This window comes from Canis lupus, chromosome 10 (assembly GCF_003254725.2).
Source record: "Canis lupus dingo isolate Sandy chromosome 10, ASM325472v2, whole genome shotgun sequence".
NCBI classification, from domain to species: Eukaryota; Metazoa; Chordata; class Mammalia; order Carnivora; family Canidae; genus Canis; species Canis lupus.
The window spans coordinates 64,793,713-64,815,003 of NC_064252.1; the positions used below are offsets into that span (position 1 = coordinate 64,793,713).

At 41.3% G+C, this 21,291-nt stretch overlaps 1 protein-coding gene and 1 long non-coding RNA gene across 9 annotated transcripts in view; one reads left to right on the top strand and one right to left on the bottom strand.

Annotated features, from left to right (window-relative positions):
* The window catches only part of PELI1 (pellino E3 ubiquitin protein ligase 1), a 135,991-nt gene extending 117,975 nt beyond the window's left edge, over nt 1-18,016 (bottom strand). For 3 of the 6 annotated variants that reach the window (XM_025469217.3, XM_035721697.2, XM_025469234.3), the window contains exons 1-3: nt 17,600-17,665; nt 17,183-17,253; nt 6,895-6,953 (exon numbers count right to left, since the gene is read on the bottom strand). The gene's annotated coding sequence lies outside the window, so the exon portion shown is untranslated. Of the gene's footprint in view, nt 1-6,894; nt 6,954-16,342; nt 16,512-17,182; nt 17,254-17,599; nt 17,766-17,946 lie in introns of those variants that run through there. The other 3 variants (XM_035721699.2, XM_025469244.3, XM_049115586.1) reach the window with 3 other exon arrangements.
* Nucleotides 1-21,291, top strand: part of LOC112673554 (uncharacterized) — a 94,383-nt gene that overhangs the window by 58,918 nt on the left and 14,174 nt on the right. Inside the window, exons 4-5 of one of the 3 annotated variants that reach the window (XR_007413645.1) lie at nt 17,034-17,296; nt 19,126-20,903. This is a non-coding gene — a long non-coding RNA (uncharacterized LOC112673554). The remainder of the gene's footprint in view (nt 1-17,033; nt 17,297-19,125; nt 20,904-21,291) is intronic. The other 2 variants (XR_007413646.1, XR_003144871.3) reach the window with 2 other exon arrangements.

The following is a 21,291-nucleotide window of genomic DNA, read 5'->3' on the forward strand; positions in this document are numbered from 1 at the left end:
GAGTACATGGCCCTGCATCCTGCTGATGTTGCCTTTCCAGACGCTCCACCACGGGAGCTACTGCCACCTGGATAAAACCCTGTTCTGTGCCCGCCTCTGAGGTGCCCAGGTGGACTCAGGAGGGTGACCCTCCTCCTTCATAGCACCTTCGCAGATCATCAAAGTCATTGCCCCAGTGCCAATGCTTTCTGTCACCCTGCCGTAGTGCAACTGGGAAGTTGCTAGCTTAGCAACGACAGCAATACAATCCTCACAGTATTTTAGGATACCTGTAATTCTGAAGCTTTGGTAGTTATTAGTAGTCATAAAAATCGCTATTCTCTATACATTCTTTTCTTAATATAGCAAGTATTATTTCAAACATTTATTCTTATAAAATGGAACTACTTACATAGCTAGGTGAGTTGAAATGATTCATGTTAGTGAAAAGACATAAGACAAAAATATTCCTTTTACTTAGAGATGATCCTCACCTATGATTGTGGATGCAATATTCAGTATTGTCTTTTCTTTTGGGGGGATGCTTTCAAAGCTCCTTAAATTAAATCAGGTTTTAAAAAATGAGTTTCAGAATATTGGCTGTGACTTAGGTATCATAGTATGGCTTAGACAGTGACAGTAGTTTAAATGTAGTAAAGAGCAGAACAGCAAAGAATGCCTACTGTCCCCATACCTCCAAAAGAAAGGAAACCATTAAAACACACACACACACACACACACACACACACACACACACACACGTGGACTCATACAGAGCCCTTTGGGTTTGAAGTTAGCCTTAGTTAATAAAACAAAACACCAATATCACACTCAGAATTGCTTACCAGAGTTAGATCTGACTTCAGAGATACAGTCTGAAGTCTGATACACTTAGTGCCCTCCCCCATCTTCTCAATACCCCCAGTGCCCGCACACCAACTCACTCCCTTTTCCCTTGTACTATTGGAAGTGAGGGATTGGATGCAAGGAGACTTTCCCAAGGTCCTGGGTATAAGTAGCAAAGGGAGCTGTCCTGCTGCTTCACTGCAGTATTCCATCTGAGATGAATGGTTTTGCATTTTGAGAAGGGATAGAAGTAAGAAACACCAAAACATATATCACTTGGAGAAGGCCTCCTTGGCATAAAGAATCTTTTATAGTGGAGGTGATTTTATAATCTCTGAAATGTCCTTGTACAGACACAGTATTAACAGCTTGTTAAATAACTCCATAGTAAATAACTGCATTTAGGACACATTTGTCTGCTTAAAAGAAAACAGGCCAGGACATTCACTTGGTAATTATTAGTTTTTCATGTTTTTAAATTAAATTTAATTTATTTAAAAAATTTTAATTCCAGTATAGTTACCATATAGTCTTATATTAGTTTCAGGTATACAATATGATTCAACAATTCTATGCATTACTCAGTTCTCATCACAATAAATGTACTCTTAATCCCCATTATCTACTCTACCTCTCCCCCTCACTTCCCCTCTGGTAACCATCAGTTTTTCTCTATAGCTAAGAGTCTGGTTTTCTTGGTTGTCTCTTTTTTATTCTGTTCAGTTTTGTTTGCTTGTTTTTTAAATTCCACATATGAGTGAAATCATATGGTATTTGTCTTTTTCTGACTTATTTCACTTAGGATTATACTGCCTAGATCCATCCATGTTGCTGGAAATAGCAAGATTTCATTCTATTTTATGGCTCAGTGATGTCCCATCGTACACTCACATCACATCACATCACATCACATCTTCTTTGTCCACTCATCTATCAATAGATGCTTGGGCTGCTTCCATAATTTGGCTATTGTGAAAAAAAAAATTGGCTATTGTGAAAATGCTGTAATAAACATAGGGATGCATATTTCAAATTAGTGTTTTTCTATCCTTTGGGTAAATACTCAGCAGCGGAATTACTGGATCATAGGGTGGTTCTATTTTTAATTTTCTGAGGAACCTCCATACTCTTTTCCACAGTGGCCGCACCAGTTTGCGTTCCCACCAGCAGTGCACAAGCATTCCTTTTGCTCTACATCTTCACCAACACTTGTTGTTTCTTGTGTAATTTTTCATATTTACACATGAAGAAAACACTTAAGAAAAATGGGGGCTATAGCCCGAATTCTTTGTTCTCTTTTAAGCAAAATTTTTCTGAAGGGGTATTTATATTTACTGCCTCTAGTTTTTCCCTTCTTATCACCTCTTAAATTCATTCTCCCACAAACACTCCATTGAAACCGCTGTCCCCAAAGATACCAGTGACCTACCCTCCCCATAGGTCTGTTCTCATTCCAAGGCTTAGGTATGTGTCAGGAGCATTTGACAGAGCTGACTACTCCCTCTTCTTTGAAACAATGTCTTCACTTGGCTTCCAGGACACACCCTTTCTTGGTTTTCCTCCTCCTCACTGGGCATTCCTTTTCAGTCTCCTTGTCTGGCCCCTCTTCTTCTCTCTGACTTCATAATCTTGGAGGGCCACCAGGCTCTTTCTCTTTGGGCCTCTTCTCTTCCTTGCTCGCTCCCTTGGTGATCTCACCCGGTTTCATGGCCTTAAATATTATCTATGAGCTGTGAAATGTGTATCTCCAACTCAGATGTCTCTCCTAAACTCCAGACCTTTATCCAATTGCCTACTCAATGTTTGAAACCTAACAAGTCCAAACTTGAACTCTCATTCTTCTTTTAAAGCCTGCTCTACCCCCTCAGTTGATGACGACTCTATCCCTAATTAGTTCAGACCAAAAACTTTAGAGTCATCCTTGTCTACTCTCTTTCTTTCTTCACATCCAAATTATGCTGGTTCCTACTTCAATATACCTGGAATCCAACCACGTTTCACCACCTCCACTGCTACTTCCCTAGTCTGAACCACTGTCACATCTCTCTTGGATTATTGTAATCACTTCCTAACCAGCTTCTCTGCTTCTACCTTTTCCCCCTCACTTCTATAACAGTCTAGCTGCCAGAATGAAGTCAGAGAGATACTCAAAAATGCAAGTCAGATCATGTCACTCCTCTGCTCAGAACCTCACAATGATGCCTATTTCACTCAGAGTAGATGTAAGTCCTTAGAAACGTCTATGCAACCGGAAGACCTGCCCCCCTATTACCTCCTGCTAACTTCACCTTCACTCATCCCACTCCAGCCATACTGGTCTCCTTGTTCCTCAAATACCCAGTCATGTTTGTTCCCTCAGCCTGGAATATTTTTCCCAAGAGAGTCACATGGCCCACTCCCTTACCCTCACTTGTTTGCTCCATTGCTGCCTTCTCAATGGGACCTACCTTGCCACCTATTTAAACTGGATTTGCCTTCCTTCTCCATACTTAGCATTCCTGGGCCTCTTACCCTGCCCTAATATTTCCTTTTCTATAATCTTTATCCCTTCCAATATCTATTGAAATTCCTGATTATGTTTATGGTTTATTTTCTGCTTCCTACTTAGAATGTAATCTCCATAAGGTACCCCTGTTTGTTTTGTTTACTGATCCATCCTAAGCACCAGATCATTGTCTGACATGTGGTAGGAAATCAATACATATTTTTGAATTAATAACAGTTCAAATCTTCAGAGACTGGAATGACAGAAATGAGAAAAGTCTGTAAAGATCCTATCTCTGTCGATTCAGTGATTTTAAAAGGGATTTTTATCTCTTACTTCCTGATGACAGAAAGGAGTATACGACTTTGTAAATTCACATATTAAAAGCACCCACAACAGTTTGTTCACTTCAACTGTTGCTTTTGAAGAACTTGATAAGCATCTTGTCCTGCCATCCCTTCTTTTGTGGTAAAGCCTCCCGTTAAATACTCAAATAACCTAGATACTTGTGCTCTGAAGGCATCAGAAAGGCATTTAGATTAGGGGTAGAATTCATTAGGTTTCCTGGTCAAAACAACGCCTCAATATGTATTCAATAGCACCTTTGTTGGATCTACTCCTAGCCCTGCCTGGATCATCTTCCTGGTGACATTCATAGCACTGTTGGGGGCCTTGAATTTATGTGATCTTCACCCTCAGCTGAAAGTGGGCAGGTTTCTTCCAGCAAGTTGGTTTGTGGGTAAAACCACTGACACCACCGGCCCGGGTCTGATGACCACCAGAGCAGCTAACACGTCTACGTTAATACTTCCCTCTCTGAGACATTTCAAGAAGTACTTTTCTCGGCAATATGAGGTAGACTACATGTGCTAATGACAAAATTTCGGAGGCTGCTCAAGAGTGTTTTCTGGTAGGCCTAACTGATGACATCATGGGTGCTTACTGAATGTCACATGCTTGGCAAAGAGGTTAGAAAGGGTCATTCATCTCACTGTCCTTTTCATCAGGAGACCTAAAACAGTATAAGCTGTGTTGTTCTCTAGTTTTCACCTGTGACCTTTTTTTCCTACTCCAGGGAAGCCTTAAATGGATTTTCTGTAATAACTGTTATGCATATGATAGAATTTATTATGATTACATAATTAATTTTTGTTTTGAAAGGGCGACTGATTTATAATGGCAGTTCTGTTACTTAAAGTAACTTTGATCAAAATTCATCACTCAATTTTTAACACTAGGGTTTGAAATCTCCAATGTGTTTTTTATTAAAAGCATTAGGGGAGTATAATACAATTATAGGAATAGGATAACATTATAGGAAGTTTGAATGATTTTAAAAATTACTTGTAATTCCATCTAATTGTTATGATCATTTGTAAATATTTTCTGTTAATCATTTTCTATAAACATGCTGATTATTCCTATAACTGAAATGAGTATCACTGTCAGCGGATGGTGGTGGGAATCCTTTGAGATGGGGACCCTTGCTGATCATTGTGTGTATACCCGTAATGTAGCACAGGGCCGGGTATAGAGAGGTACTTGAAAAATTATTGCCAGAATAATGAATTAGTAAGGGAGTTTGCTGAGGAACAAAGACATGATTAAGTATAATCAACATTGGATTGATTATTTTGTTGATTCACATTGAGAGGCCCAAATCCCAACCCTTGGCAAACATCAGTTCTGCCTGTATCTCTAGGAGCAGCACAGGAGAAAGGAAATAGTCCCATGGTGATATGGCTCCTCTTCTCTCGTTTGAAAACAATAGCATTCATTCATTTTACTTCTCTACCCTTTGTCTGCAGATTACTTAGGTCTAAACTGGCCTTAAATCTCTGAAACAGACTGATCCCTCCCTGATCCTAAAATAAAATTGCAAATCAAATTTAGAGTTTGATGTAAAAGCTTGAGAGACACAGGTTTGTTGCTAATTTAGATTACAAATGTCATAAAAAATAGAAACCAAAAAGGTTAGGTAATTTCTAAATTAAACACTCTTTCTTAGAATAATTACTGTGTTACGGCATCTGTGTACTTTGGTAGAATTTGAATAACACTTTATTGCTCCAAATAATGTTCTATTCTTGTCACCTAATAATAGTTGAGTACATGCTCCTGTACTCCGTGACTGCAGGAAGGGTGTTGCCCTGAACACTGACACACCCTCTGCAGCAAGGCTTGGTTTTGCTGGAACTTTCCAGGTGCTAAAAAATCCCTTTCTCTACTTTCCATTCATTCACATGCAAGAGAACTGAGCTTTACTATTTTTTCTAAATCCAAATAGAAAGAGTCAGGTTCACGCAGTCACCATTAAGGACTGACCAGGGTTGCCTGGAGAATATTGTTTGAATCTTCTTTCCATAAGAAACTGGCTTAAAAAGCATAGGCCCACCAATCAGGATTTGAAAGGCAAGTTACAAATCCTTTGATGGAGTTTTTCAGGCTATCACTGAAGCAATAGAACTGGGAACAGTTTTTTTTAGTTGACCAAATACACCTGGTCATTAGGGACATTTCCATTTTGATAATTTAGCCAGTAGAAGTTCTTGGGCTTAAATAACAGTTTTTCAGAATTTCATGTTTCTAAGTCTGAGTCTGAATTTAAGGAATACTAGTCTGTCTCCTTTTATACCACAACAGCTATAGAATTCCACAGAATTTTTTCTAAAACGACGCGAATGGGTTGTCATAGTCTGGGAGATAATTCTTCACTAGAACACAGAACTATCTTTATTTGAAGGCCATACATGGCATAAGCAAACAATGGCTGTGTTCTGTGTGTTTTTCTGTTACCTTAATGCATTTAAATTTCAATTATGGGAGTACAAGACATGAGTTGTATTATTAAACTCTCCTTTAAGTTCCTTAATGATGACTGTTTTATTTTTCTTTCTGAGTTCAAAGTAAATCCTTTTAGCTTGAAAGTCTTATGTATTCTAAAAATGAATTCACTATGCAGAGACTATGATCACTCTGCTATTTGTCACTTACTACATGTTCTCCTTTCTTCTGTAGTATTAGAACCTCTGATTTGTAGAACAGACATTTAGCAGTCCAGGAAAAAAAAAAAAGGCTGCTTTGCAATGTCCCTTGTAAAGGAGTAGGTCAAAGTATTATGTAGCAAGTTCTGGAGCTTTCCTTATATGGTAGTTGTTGTGTACCTCTTGTCCCTTCTCCATCCCTTCCTCCATCCTGCTGCTACAACCGTGGACACACTAATAGGAACTCTAGCTGCCATCTTGGATCATGAAGACAAGGGTGACACAGCTGATGAGTGAATAGAAGTGCCATACCAACTTTCTTACCTTTCCCACTTGATATAAAAGAAAGAGAAACTATCCTGTTTAAGTGACTGCTCTTTGGGGTCTGTTTTTCTCAAATGAAAAATAATCCTAATGTACACAATCACCTGTACTAGAAAGTATTGGATTATTTATTTAATCTGACATAAAGAAATGAACATACTATAGCGGACACCTGTTGGCTCATCTTTGCAACACTGTTTTCCAGTTCTGACCCCCTCTCTAACCACCATCTACTTGGTTCTAGTGAGAGTTTCCAATTCCAGAGCATGATCTTACCTTTGATTGAGGAAGCTCCCCTGACCCACGCTGGGCCAATGAAAATCTTTCTCTAGGAGCTAAAAAATATGATAGAGAAAAGGAGATTAGTTTCTTTCAGTTATAAGACCATAGTAATAAATATCTGAGTTATTGGCAGCTCTATTTTCCACCACATTTTGGGAGAAGTGGAAGAAACAGGCTTGATGAGAAGAACAGTGAATCAGAGTCAAAGAGGGGAAGTAGAGATATAGAAGTGGAAGGTTGGGATGATTCCTTGGCTCCCATACTTTGCCAATGCCTGTTACTTGCATACTTAACATCTACTCTCTATTTTTCTTTTCTAGACAATACTAATCATGTTCTGGATCCACTCATCCTTAAAAGAGGTTGCCAACTGGTCTAAGACAACATGTGCATGGCAACTCTCTGGCAACTGTATTGATCCAGTGATGGGCTTGATCCTGAATTGGCCCAATCTGTTTAAAAATGTATATTCTATATCTAGGGGGGAAGTTACTCTTTCTCCTGCTGGAGATGAACAAGGAAGCACATAGTCCTAATTGCCATTGTCAGCTTCCTTGCCACCCTAAGGGAGACCATCCTGGGATGAGGGCAATACTGAAGATGGCAGCAAAAATAATTCTAAAAACCCCAAGGCTTTGATAGCATTTTGAGCCCACTCTGGACTGAATCAAATATATTAGATAATAAATGATCTATTATAGAAGTCAGAGGTAACCAAACTTTTTCTTAAAGGGTCAGATAGTAAATATTTTAAGATTTGCAAGCTAAGAAGTTTTTGTTGCAACTAATCCACTCTGCCATGGTAGCTCTAAAGCAGCCCTACCTGATACATATATGAGTGACTATGAATGTGTTCCAGCAAGACAGCTGTCCAGCCTCTGGGTTGTCACTTGCTGGCCACTGTTATAAGCTAGCGTGAGTTAATTTTCCATTGCTTGTTGCCAAAATTACCATGTATGATACACAGGTTCTAGTCCATTTCTGAGAGCTGGCTGCATCTTGCCTTTGGAGTCTATGAGGACCTCCAGTGTCCAGAGCTGGTGGCCAAATACTTAACAAAAGCTACAGTCTGAACACCAACCACTCACAAAAACATAGGATGACATTCTAGGGTGAATTGGCTGGATATCATTCTGTCATTATTGTTCTATCAAGTCCCCTTTATGACTTAAACCAGCCAGAGTTTATTTCGTTATTTGTAAACAAAAGCATCCTCACTATTCTTTTTAGATTTTCATTTTGGGTACTCCTTTAATCATTTTACTCATTTTTGGTTGAGATACTGATCAGTTTTCTTTTTTCTTTCTTTCTTTTCTTTCTTTTCTTTCTTTCTTTCTTTCTTTCTTTCTTTCTTTCTTTCTTTCTTTCTTTCTTTTCTTCTTTCTTTTCTTCTTTCTTTCTTTCTTTCTTTCTTTCTTTCTTTCTTTCTTTCTTTCTTTCTTTCTTTCTTTCTTCTTCCTCCCTCCCTCCCTCCCTCCCTCCCTCCCTCCCTCCCTCCCTTTCCTTCCTTCCTTCCTTCTTTTCATTCCCCATCTCTTTTTGTTTGTTTTTTAAAATTTTTATTTTATTTTAAGTAGGCTCCACACCCAGCATGGGGCTTGAATTCACAATCCTGAGATCAAGAGTTACACACTCTACTGACTGAGCCAGCCAGGCACCCCTGATTCTCCATTTCTTTTCTTTTTTTTTTTTTTTTGAAAGATTTTATTTATTCATGAGGGACACAGAGAAAGAGAGAGGCAGAGACACAGGCAGAGGGAGAAGCAGGCCCTATGCAGGGATCCTGACATGGGACTCGATCCCAGGTCTCCAGGATCAGGCCCTGGAATGAAGACAGCGCTAAACTGCTGAGCCACCCCAGGCTGCCCTGATTCTCCATTTATTAAGTTCATTATGTCAGTGCCAAGATTATAATACTGATTCTTTTAAAACTGGGTAGATGAAAACTTTACATGATAATGAGCTCTTTTTTTTTTAATTCCTGTAGGCCTTATGATCAATAACACAGGATCTAGCGCCTGACACATGAGGTGTGACTATAAAGTATCAGGAAGATTTTAGCACACACACCAATGCTCAGACACCCAATTTTGTTAAACACAGTTGCAACAGGAAATTATATTCCGATAATGCCTCCATTTCTCCAAGTGTCTTTGGGATTCCTCCAATCTCCCTCACTTTATTATAATATCTGCTGTTGATGGAGATTTGTCACATTGTCACCAGGCTTGCTCTGGATTCTTGCCATTTGCAAAAAAAAAAAAAAAAACAGATCTATCTTAAATATTTGGAATCATTAAGTTTTTTTCTTTTTCCCTTTCCTTTCTCACATAATTATTAAACACTCACTGAGCTATGCCTAATATGTACCCATCACTCTTCTAGGTGCTGAGGACATAAAGTCCTTATTATCAACGTGATTGTAGTTTAAGAGAGGAAAAAGTATGTAAATACATTATAATGTAACCCAAATTTGTCCAGGCTTTATCAGTCCATGAGTACAAATATGATCCTCCTAAGAGGAAATAACCCAGATTTTGCAGGCTTTTCCCCATTTTCATTTGTAAGAACTTAGTCCCCTGCCAGAGTTTTCACATGGTCTCCCACACTGACTCCTTATGCTTTCCCATTTCAGCACTTGCCTATTGAGATCTATTGCTTTCCAGACTCAGGGATGTCAAGTGTCTGGCATTTTTCTTTTCTTGCTTTTTGACTTTTATTTAATGGTGGAGGAAAACAACACTACTTGCTGTACTAGTTTAAAGCTTTTCATATTGTTGGGTTTTTTTTTAAGATTTTATTTATTTATCCACAGAGAGAGAGAGGCAGAGACATAGGCAGAGGGAGAAGCAGGCTCCCTGTGGGGAGCCTGATGCGGGACTTGATCCCAGGACCCTGCGATCACGACCTGAGCCAAAGGCAGACGCTCAATCACTGAGCCACCCAGGTGCCCTTCACATTGTTTTCAAAAAATTCTAGAAAACAACCTCACAGAAGATACACCTCTGTAGTAGGCAGCCTGATGGGCAACCAGTGTCTCTAGAACAGTTCAGAATTAGGGAATTCTTATTGCTTTCCAGTGTGACCTGCTCTGAAGAGAAGAGTCTAGTTTAACCCAGTAAGCAAATATAGAACTAAAAGATAGGAGGAAAATGGGCCAGAAGAGTGACTGAGACCATATTTTCTTCTCAAGCTCAGCTGGCTGTGCCTCCTTTTTAGGGGTATATTTTATAAGAACATAGGTTTCTGTAGATGCCACCTCCTGGTCAGCACACAACAGGAATAAGCTCCCAGAGGGCAGGAGCTTTGTCCATTTCATTCAGTGGTATATTCTTTGGGCCTAGAACAGTACCACTTACTAGCAGCTTGACATGTGAACATTGAATGAATGAATGCCAAAATATAGTTAGTTCTCAGTCCATGCTTCACTGCAATCCAGTTGTCTATAATCCATGCAGAAATGGGGAGAATGCCCATCCCTTTTGCTCTGAGTGTTATGTTTGTTTTCTGGGGACTGATGCAGAGGGATCTGGACCCCTTCTCTTCCAAAGTCCTAGACTATCACAGTCTGTTTCAAATTCCCTCTCAGCTTTGTTCTCTAAGAACTCAGGCCTTGTTCTTAGGTCATTGGTGGGAAATATAGACATATTGGAACCCTAACTATGGCCTAGATTCAAACTCAATTTCCAGGCTGAATTATAATACAGAGTAATAAGAGTGACATTACATGCACTTACAAGGATGTAGCAAAGGAGACAAGAAAGCGAAGAGAGCAGGAAATCAGAGGGAGGAGGACAGAAGGTATAGAAAAGATGATAGCTAAAACTTTGCCTGCCTTTTGTTTGCCCTGAAAATTTTGTCTTTGTAACCTGATTGTAACCTCCTCCTCCTTGTTTCATAAATTTCCTCTTTCAAGGTACACAGTAGGTGTTAGTTAAATATTTGTTGACTGGTTGACAAAAAGAGAATTAAGGCTCTAGTGGAGTCCCATTGCTTTTCCCCGAATATTTGCTTTCGTTATTGATTGCTCTGTGGTCACACCAGGCTATGGGATACTGGATAGTGAGTCCTCAATACACCCTCATTTGTTCAAGTCAATAACTAGTTAGAGATTATGCACTGTGCCAAGCACAGTGCTGGATGGAAAGCCACAGAGCTTAATAAGGTATAGCTCTAAAGAACCATGCAGTGTAGCAGCAGAGATAAAGCTTGTCAAATAACTGTAATGTAAAGTAGAAAGAGATCACACGAGAAGATCACTTAACTTGTGATGAGAATATCGAGGGAGCAACAGAACTCCAATTTGCAAGTTCTGAGAAAGTTCCACAGAGGAGCTCTGTGAGGAATATATGAAGAGTTTGAACCAATGGAGATGGATGGGGGGAAGCTTGTAGGCAGTAGGAACTCCATGAACAAATATGCAGAGGTGAAATTCAATCTATAAGGACCACATATCATAGATGTTTGCAGTGTTTTCTCATCCTTTATCAGTTATGTGTCAGTCTCTTAAAACATAACCACAGAATAATGGCACGGTGTGTTTTTTTGAGTTTGCACTGATGGAGAGGGTTTCACCGAACACTGCTGCTGGCAGTATTTTAAACAAAGGTTAAAGTACCATGCTGCATGTGTATCGTTCTGTCCAATTCCACACGCAAAGCAGATGGCTATTAGACGTTTGTTCCATCCTTGGTCCTGTCTGCCTTATAAATGCTAAAGAGTAGCTGAAATTGAGAATTCTATCACATTAAAGGAATCTTTGCCTATAATTTGTTTATAACACACTCTTGACTAATGGTCAGGCTCAAGCTCCCTGTTCCCTGGGGCTATGCTCCAAGTGCACACACGTTCCAGAACGATTAGCCTTTCCCCTGTTGCTGCTAAGAGCCCTAAAAGCCATGGAAATCAATACATACAATAATTAATCACTGACAGATTAAAACTTTTGATTGATTTCCTCTGAAATGGGAATTTGCATTCCCCTCCTTCTAAGATCTTTATTTTTTTAATAAACAACTAGGCAATCAGTTGTGATTTTAAGTTTTGAAATGCATTGGCAACAATTTTTATGTAACATACAGTAGAAAAATAACAAGAGGCCATGGATAGTTTCAAAGTCTTGCTGGGATGTACAGAGGTGAATGTCACTTGCCTGCCTATGCCAACTGTGAGCTTCAGTTCCCTGAAACAGATGCTCTGTCCCTTGCCATGTATCTAAGGACTGCTGTCAATTTGCAAGCACCGGAAATATGGGCTTCTTGTCTTTTCTTTTTTTTTTTTTTTTTCCTTTCTGGAAACAATCATCTACTTGAAATGCAATCTGAGGCTATACATTTCTAGGGACCAGCAAGCAGTTGGTATTTGGAGGATCCATCATTCAAGTAGGTTTTATATTAGTGCTTTTCAAACTTGAACGTATGCACAAGTCTCCCTTGGGGGCCCCATTAAAATTCAGACTTTGAGTCTGGGATACGGCCTGAGATTCTACAGTTCTAACATGTTCTCAGGTAGGAAGGACAGGTGGTGTGACAAGGGTGGTGTGCGGAGCACTCAAAGGCCACTTGATAATACAAAACCTTGATCAAATGTCCCACAAATTTCATGAACAGAGCCCAAAGGGAGAGGCCTAACTTCACTGGTAAAGCTTATCTTTATTTATGTGTTTCTCTGAGGCAATATGGGGATGAGGGAAAAGAGGAAGAGAAAGAAAAGAGATCGCCCATTCTTCTATTCTGCACATTTTAATCCCCTCCTCCATGCCAGGCATTTGAGGCAGAGGGAATATAAGATATAATGGGTAGAGAAGTAGTCTATTCTGGAAAGGCAGACATTGAAAACATTCCCTACAACCCCTTTATTTTTGTCAGGAAACTTTACTCTAAGAGACCCTATAAGAATCCAGCCATTCAGCATTTCCCAGCAGAACAACATTATCTGTCATTGTTCTTTGTGTTCAAAGATACTTCTGGCAATAATGTTACTATTCCTGTGTGTGCGTCTGGCAGGAAGCCCTAAGATGTGACCTAATTTCCAAATAGCTTGTCCTTCTGGTGAGCCATGATTAGGAAAACCTGCTGTAGTTTATGACTCTACCCTATAGACTTTGAGAAAATGGGAAGCCAAGGAGATTTCCACCTGTATTAGTTTGTGTAACTAGAAATCTGTTTGGAATAATAGCTTATGTCCATTATATGAACAGATGATGTAGAAACCAAACACTCTCTCTTTTCTTTCGGAAAGAAGGGCTCTTAAAAGCCTGGAAATGGAAGATCATTAGATAATTTGTTGTTAGCTGGAGAAGGGCACATCCTGGTATATTTATAGTCCTGCTGCCCGGGGGGAGAATGTTTATGTATGGGCCCGTCTTATCATCCCTTCTATCCCGAGTGGATCTTGAAAGTTAAATTATAACATCGCATTATGTTTAAAACGGAAGGATGCTTCATAGAAAAGGCATTTACTAAGCTCTTGAGGGACTGTTGCACACTCATCAAATGACAGATGGTGTGCAGCTTTCACAATGTAGGAGTGCTAAAAGAATGTGGGGTCACAGCGAAGCCATGGGAAATCGGAGTAAAATATGGTGCAAGTTGTTATAAGCCTGGTATGAGAAGAAGCAAGAGGAAAATGATCCCAACCACCAAGAGAGGAAAGGAAACAAATTTTAAAAACTGATCGCACCTCAATTTTTGAAAAGCAAGTCTGCCCCTCAGTAGCTGTGGGATCCTGGGGAGGCAGGCCACATCTCTGGGCCTCGCTGTGCTAGAGCAGCGGGTAAGAGGATTGGGATGCTAAGTTCTCTCTGGGCTCCCTAACTCTGCGCACTTACTACGTGCTAAATGTCCCATGAGATAAACACCTTCACTTGCATTATCATTTGACCTCTGGGAAGGTGTTTTTTGTTTTGTTTCATTTTTGGTTTTGGTCATCTCCATTTCACAGAAGAGGGAACTAAGGTTCAGAAAACTTAAGAAATCAGGCTGAGCTTACACATCTAAGAGAAGACAGGGCTGGAATTTGAACCCAGGTAACCTGACACCATAAGAATTTTATGGGTGAAGAAAGAAGGAATATTTCCTTTGTTGCTTTCTTAGAGAATCAACTGGCATGTTACAGTGTTTGTTACGTACCTGTTTTATAATTCCTGACATGTTGGGAGTTTGATCCTGATAAAGGAAGATGTAACTGGAGTCATAATTTAATGACTAAGAATTTATGACGTGAGGTGAGCAGCAGACACCTCGTCCTACCTGTCTCAGCTCTCTTAGAGGCTGCAGGTACTGCTAGTTATGCTTCTCGTGTCCTGGCTTGTCCAGTTGAACCCCCTTGTCAGGTCAGGCTGCTGAAAAGTAGCCACACAAGTGTTGACTAGTGGAGTCTGGGATGCACATTCCTGTCTCCTACACTTGAGATCTGGGATTTGGGGAGCACTGGGCTGCAGACAGCAGCTTCCTCTCACCCTCTCCCAACATGATTTTCCCACGCCCACATGACAGGGGTTCCAGCAGAGTTTCCTGGTTTGCCTGCTGCTGACTTTGCTCCTGAGACTGGAGCTCTGTATCAAATACCATCCTGCCTGGATGGAGCTATGACACCCTCCCTAGCCCAAGGAGGCTGTAGCAAAGGGCTGCCACCTTAGCGATTTTTGCATATCTGCATTTCATCTGTAGATACTCACTTCTATTTTTCTTTAAACTGACTCACGTTCAAAATTTAAATAGCTTAATCTTGTTAAAAAAGCAAGCTTCCCAGAGTTTTAAGTTTTACATTTAGGTCTATGATTCATTTTGAGTAATTTTTTTCAATTGGTGAGAAGTATAGATCAAGGTATTTTATTTTTTGCAGATAGATACCCAATTATTCCAGCACTATTTATTGAAAAGATTATTTTTTTCTCTGCCTTTGCACATTTGTTCCTCTCCTGGGAGTTAGACTGACTGGGTTCTTTCTTCCTCTTTCTTAATTGCTAGCTGGCAAGCCAAAATACGAGCTACCCACCCACCTGTCTTCTACGCCTTCTAAGAGACTCCTGCTGCCCACTGGCTTGGACTCTAAGTTTGCTAATAACCTTGGACATTGTAATTTAGTTTCTTATTGATCTCTTTGGTTACTTCTGATCTCCACCAACCCTTCAAATTCTTTTTATACCAACTTCCCATTGGTGTCTCAAAAGTTACAGCTTACAAAATGAGTTTGAAATTTTATAGGAGGTGGGAGAGGGCAACAAAAGGGTTGAACCCTTTGTACAAGAAACAGATGGGTATTCATAAAGCAATGCCATGAACTATTACCATGATTCAACTGGGACTCACTATTTAAGAGCTCTTGTAGATAATGAGTTATTTCCCTCACGTGATTCCTGTTTCATTTAATCCTATGATCTATCTCACATACGTGGACAAAGGCACATATTTGACATTAACACACATACATACACAGATATATGAAAATATTTTTGCACTTAACTGTGGCTCTCCTAGTTAGTTTACAGATATATTTTATAGTTATAATATGGGGGAGATATTTAAGTTTTTGGGTCTTTGAGACTCTAAGGAATCATCTGGGTTAGGTGGGTTGTCAACTTTGATGAACTAGTTGGTGGTGACAGCTTGGAGCATGCATGGAAAAAGATTGCCAGGCTAAGCTTAGTTCAGCAGGGAAAAAAAAACTATCATTGATTAGTCATGTCTGCCATGGCTGGGTAGAGGTTGGCATACATATGGTATATTACTAACTCTAATCTAAAAGTAGGCCACTCTCTTTTCCAGTACAAAAATCCCTTATCACACTATCTTTGAGAGCTGGCCTCTTCCCACTGTGAGAATACTTTCAGTAATTGTGAGCTTACTATTTTTCAAGAATGTTCCTTGCATTGTTGAACACCTTACATGTTGAGTCCAAAATCGATCTCATTGCGACTTCCAATCATTTGTCCCAATTCTATTATTTGGAGTTGTGCAGACCAAGTTTATACCCTATTGCACATCATAGCTCTTCAAATATCAGAAGGCAGCTATCATTTAATCTCTTCTCCTAGATAAACACCACTGTTTCTTTTGACTATTTGTTAGATATTGTGGTTTCTGGGTCTCCCACTATCCCAAATGTTGTTTAATGTCTCCTTGCTACACTTCAAGTATCCTACTCAGAAAGGGACAAAGAATTTTAGATAGGATCTGACCAAATGGAATCAATTGGGACTCTTCCTTTTGGGTTTGCACATACTTATATTAATAAGTTTCAGTCTGCACTTGAAACATGTTACTTGGTTATTTCACACTGAACTTTCAGTAAATTAAAAAAATATTTGTGTATGAATCACTGAATTCAGTCCTTCTCTTTCCTGAATTTATATTTAAATTTTTACATTTTACATCATATCTTAATTATAGTTGCCCTCTCTTGAGAACTCGTGTTGCATACTCTGTATTTTCTTTCTTACCTGTCCAGTAGATATTCTATTCCCATTTTGCAGCTGTGAAAAGTGAGACTCAGAGGTGCCCAGTGTCACACAACTAGTAGGTTGTAGAGCTTGGAATCAAACCCAATTCTTTCTGGCTCTCGAGTTTACTTTTTTGGCTGCTAAATGCTCAATTTGCTCACTTTGACCCCTGATCCAATATTGAAAAAAGAAAAAAAAGGTGGGGGAAGATAAACAGGCTATCCTTTTGTCAAGATGTTCTATTTTTTTGGTATTCTGATATATTAATCAGGCACTTTATTTTTAAAAAAGACATAAGAAGGAAATAAACTTTGGCTTCACCAGTTCTTGGTCAAGTTCTTGTTGGTTCCTAGTGGTCATCTTTTTTAAGTGCTCACTAGCTGCCTGCTTAGCTATCCAATCTAGAATTTTGCTGGGGATTAATGGTAAATTTATCAGTCTATGATTTCCAGAATCTAGATTATTGGGACATTTGTTTGTGTCCTTTGGTCCCTATCCTACTTTCCATAAGGTCTCATGGCTGCTTACAGTGGTTGTACCTTTACATCTGCATGTGTGTTCAATTCTCTGGGATGGAAGTAAGATGGGGGAGGAGTGTGCCCTCATAGCTAAGTGCTTTCACACTACATTCTTTCCTTTTATTCGTTGGTTTCCTCTCAGTAATGTTATTTGGTCCACTTCCAATCTGTAGGTAAGAAGCAGAGCCTCTCTCGTAATGGAGGGATTAATGGAAAAGATGCACTCAACAAAGTTCCCAGTGTTTTCTCTTAAAACGAATTCTAAAGTGACCTCTTACCGACTTAACAACAAAAGACTGAATGCACGTTCCCAAAAACCTACCTGGTATTAGAAGTCCATGAAATGCTTTTCGGAGCGATCTACTCTTTCAGATGATCTGTGCTGGGACATTTCTCCATGAATAAAAATAATAGAGTCAAATATGAGCATCAACAGGTATGGCTAATTCCCCAATTATGTCCCAATTAGATCTAAGAGTATATGTATTATAAAAGTCTAGTTAAAAGTTTCCAGCCTTGGAATCCCTGGGTGGCTCAGCGGTTAGCGCCTGCCTTTGGCCCAGGGCGTGATCCTGGAGTCCTGGGATCGAGTCCCACGTCGGGCTCCCTGCATGGAGCCTGCTTCTCCCTCTGCCTGTGTCTCTGCCTCTCTCTGTGTGTCTTTCATGAATAAATAAATAAACTCTTAAAAAGAAAAAAAGTTGAAAGTTTCCAGCCTCTGGCAAAGACTGACACCCACCCAAAGTCGTAGATTAGATCATGAGAGTGCACAAATTAACATAGCTGCTGCACCCGGTCCGTGTGCAGAGAGGCACGTTATTAACACAGAGGAGTCACGAAGTAGCAGTGAACACAGCCGAAGCCCTCTCTTGGTTCCCAGGGCTAGGAAGAGCGCTCGGGTGCCCGTGGTTGGTGCCCGTGGGTGGGGCGGGGCCGCAAGGTGCACCCAGGCCCTCACCAGCCCGACCTCGCCCGACCTCGCCCGACCTCGCCCGCGCCAGCCGCCCCGCGCCCGGGTCCCGGCCGTTCCCTCCCCCGCCGTCCTCCCGGGCAGGCCCTTCCTCCCACCTCCCTCCCCCGCCTAACCCCTTGAGGGGCGCCGGGGTCCCGGGCTCGGGCTCGCAGGCGGGGCCGCTTGAATATTCATCTGGGGCGTGGCCCCCGCGGGCTCCGCCCCCGCCGCTGGGAGCCGCAGGGAGCCGCAGGGAGCCGCAGGGAGCCGCAGGGAGCCGCAGGGACCGCTGCGCGGGCGAACAGTTGGCGTTTGTGCGTGGGGCTGACGCCGCGTCCTGCCCGGGGCCTCACCCTGCGGGCGGGGGAGGGGCTCTGCCAAGACCAGTGGACTTTTCTGAGGCAGGGCTCCCCCCCACCCCCCCAGCTGCAAATCTCCGGGGGCCTCCCACCTGCCACGCATGGGAAATTCCATTGATGAAAATCCAGGCATTATCCTCTCCAGGAGCTTGTCCCTTTTAAAGAAGACAGGACCCCCCCCCCCCCCCCCTTAATGTGATTAATTGTAGGCTTTCTGTCCCCCTTTGCAATTCTCTCCAGTGGAGACTTTTTTTTTCTGCTTCCCAGGCTGGTTACAACTGCTCCGCACTTTTTTTTTTTTTTTTTTAAGATCATCAAGCCATGGGATGCCTGGGTGGCTCAGCGGTTGAGCATCTGCCTTTGGCTCAGGGCATGATCCCATGGTCCCGGGATCGACTCCCACATCGGGCTCCTGCATTGAGCCTGCTTCTTCCTCTGCCTCTCTCTCTTGTCTCTCGTGAATAAATAAAATCTTTAAAAAAAATCTATAGATATAAAAAAGGATCATTAAGCCATCTTGTTTCAATCTCCCCTCCTGCCCGGCATCCTTTACTCAGTAGTGTAGCATAGGGGCGAAAAGCCAGGCATCCTCAATTAAAATTCCAGTTTCACCAGTTTACAGTCTGCGTGAATGTGGCAGGTGAGCTGCTTTTGCCTCCGTTTCTTCTGCTGCATGATGGATCTGATACCACCTATCTCATAGCCTTGGTTTGAGAATGAAGTGATCCGTATACACAGAGTTTATAGACATGTGTATATATAATATGATATGATAACATTGTATATTAATCGTATATGATGTATGTTGATGGATGGTGGTCACATGTATTTTTATATATGTATTTGTGTGTATCATATGTATGTAAAATGCCTGAACAGTGCCAGGCATGTATTAAACACTCAGTAAGTGTTACTGTTTTTATTTTGTCTTTTGGCTGGACGAAACTGGCAAAGGACAGCTGAATGTAAAACAGAGTGGAAGTCAGCCCGGGTGGATACTGCTGGAGGTGGAGCCTTCTCAGAAGCAAAGGGGGCAAGAAACCACACCCACTAAAGTCAAAAAGAAAGCCAGGCTGAACCCAGAGAGAACAGAGAGGCAAACCTACTTTGGGAGCTGGGATGCCAACAGGGAAGTGTGGGCCGAAGCCTTTAAGAAAGAATCATGGGGGATCCCTGGGTGGCGCAGCAGTTTGGCGCCTGCCTTTGGCCCAGGGCGCGATCCTGGAGACCCGGGATCGAATCCCACGTCGGGCTCCCGGTGCATGGAGCCTGCTTCTCCCTCTGCCTGTGTCTCTGCCTGTGTCTCTGCCTCTCTCTCTCTCTCTCTGTGACTATCATAAATAAATTTAAAAAAAAAAAAAAAAAGAAAGAAAGAATCATGGGATGCCTGGGTGGCTCAGCAGTTGAGCCTCTGCCTTTGGCTCAGGGCATGATTCCAGGGTTCTGGGATGGAGTCTCCGCATTGGGCTTCCTGCAGGGAGCCTGCTTCTCCCTCTGCCTGTGTCCCTGCCCCTCTCTCTCTCTCTCTCTCTCTCTCTGTTTCTCATGAATAAATAAATAAGATCTTTTTTTTTTTTTTTTTAAGGGAGAATCATGCAGTGTCCAGAGATGGTGATCACAGTACCACCAGGACCTTTTTTCATTTGTTTGCTTTTAGGCTGGTTTCCAGACCGTTGGACTCCACTGATTCTCAAAGCAATAGGAACCCTAGGCTGGCCCTGGGAGCAGGAGCTGGCCTTTTATTTTGGGTGCCACAGGTCGGGAAGTTTGAGCTCACGGATTCTCTGTTGACTACATCTCCCTGTGTTTGCACTATTCTCATCTTTAAAATCCCATTGTCCTCAGCATGATGCTCACTCAGGCTCTTGACCCCACTCAAACCTTCTAGGTAGTTTTTTGGTTCTGACTTTACCTTCCTTCCTGGCTCTCCTGGCACTAGAGCCACTTATTCCCCACAACACATATCATCCCTCATCATCCCCATTGATTTCCAGATATGCCACTCATAGTTTTCTAAACATGTTGTGGTAGAGACAATGGTGTTCACTACCTCATTTCATCTTCCTGGGCAGATGAGAAGATATTTCTTAGCTTCTCTTGCAGTTGGGTTGGGACAGTGATCAAATACTTGACAACAGAAAAGTGAGCAGAAGGGATATGGCACTTCTGGTTCAAGGAAACTAAGAGAGGGTCTGTGTTGTTCATGTTTTGTCTATAATCCAGGAAGTGCAGAAATCTAAGATGGTGGGTTGCAAGACAGAAGCAGACTGAGTCCTGAATTTATGTTGCAATAAAACTGACCAATTGGCATCAGATTTTTTTAATGAGAAAAAAAAGCCATTGAGATCGTGGGATTTACTTATTATCTCAGTTGAGCCTACCCAATCCAAATTAATAATACACCTGCCATGCTCTTTCTCATTTGGGTGTCTCTGTAATTACATTATGTCACTTAGAGTGCCTCTCTGCTTTCCCTCCCTGCAATAAATTACTACTATACTTGACGTTTCTTCTATATTCTTATAGCACTGTGTTCAGGTTTCTGGACTAAGTGATTGGATGGATCTTGGCACCAGTAAGGAAAATAGAAAGGTGGAAGAGAAGTACGTTTGTTGGAGAAGAAGAGCTCCATGATGTGCAAGGTGTATTGAGAATGGGATATCCAAGCAGGGATGTCTAGGAGGCATTTGGAGATATGAATCTGAAGCTCAGGAAAGAGAGCTGAGCTAGAGGTAGGTAGAGAGTTGAAAGTCATCAGCATGTAGAGAGAAGTAAGTAAGATCACCCAGGGAGACTCTGTAAAGTAGGTGAGAAGAGAGTGGAAGATGAAGAGATGGAGCTTAGTGAAACCCCAACATTTAGAGGAAGACAGAGAAAGTAGAGCCCTTACAAACTTCCCTGACTTCATAGTACCCCTCTAGGCCATTCAGGATTGAGCAGGAAGTCTGGGAAACTAAGACTAGTTTGTTGATCAAAATTTACAAGTATGAAATTTAATTTTGAAGAAAATAAGGTACTGTGTAAGCAAAACCGTTGAGTAGACATGAAAATGTCTTAGATGGTGAAATTGCTTGACTTTATTATTGGGAAAACATCCCTGTAAAAGTTTGGCTTTGATTG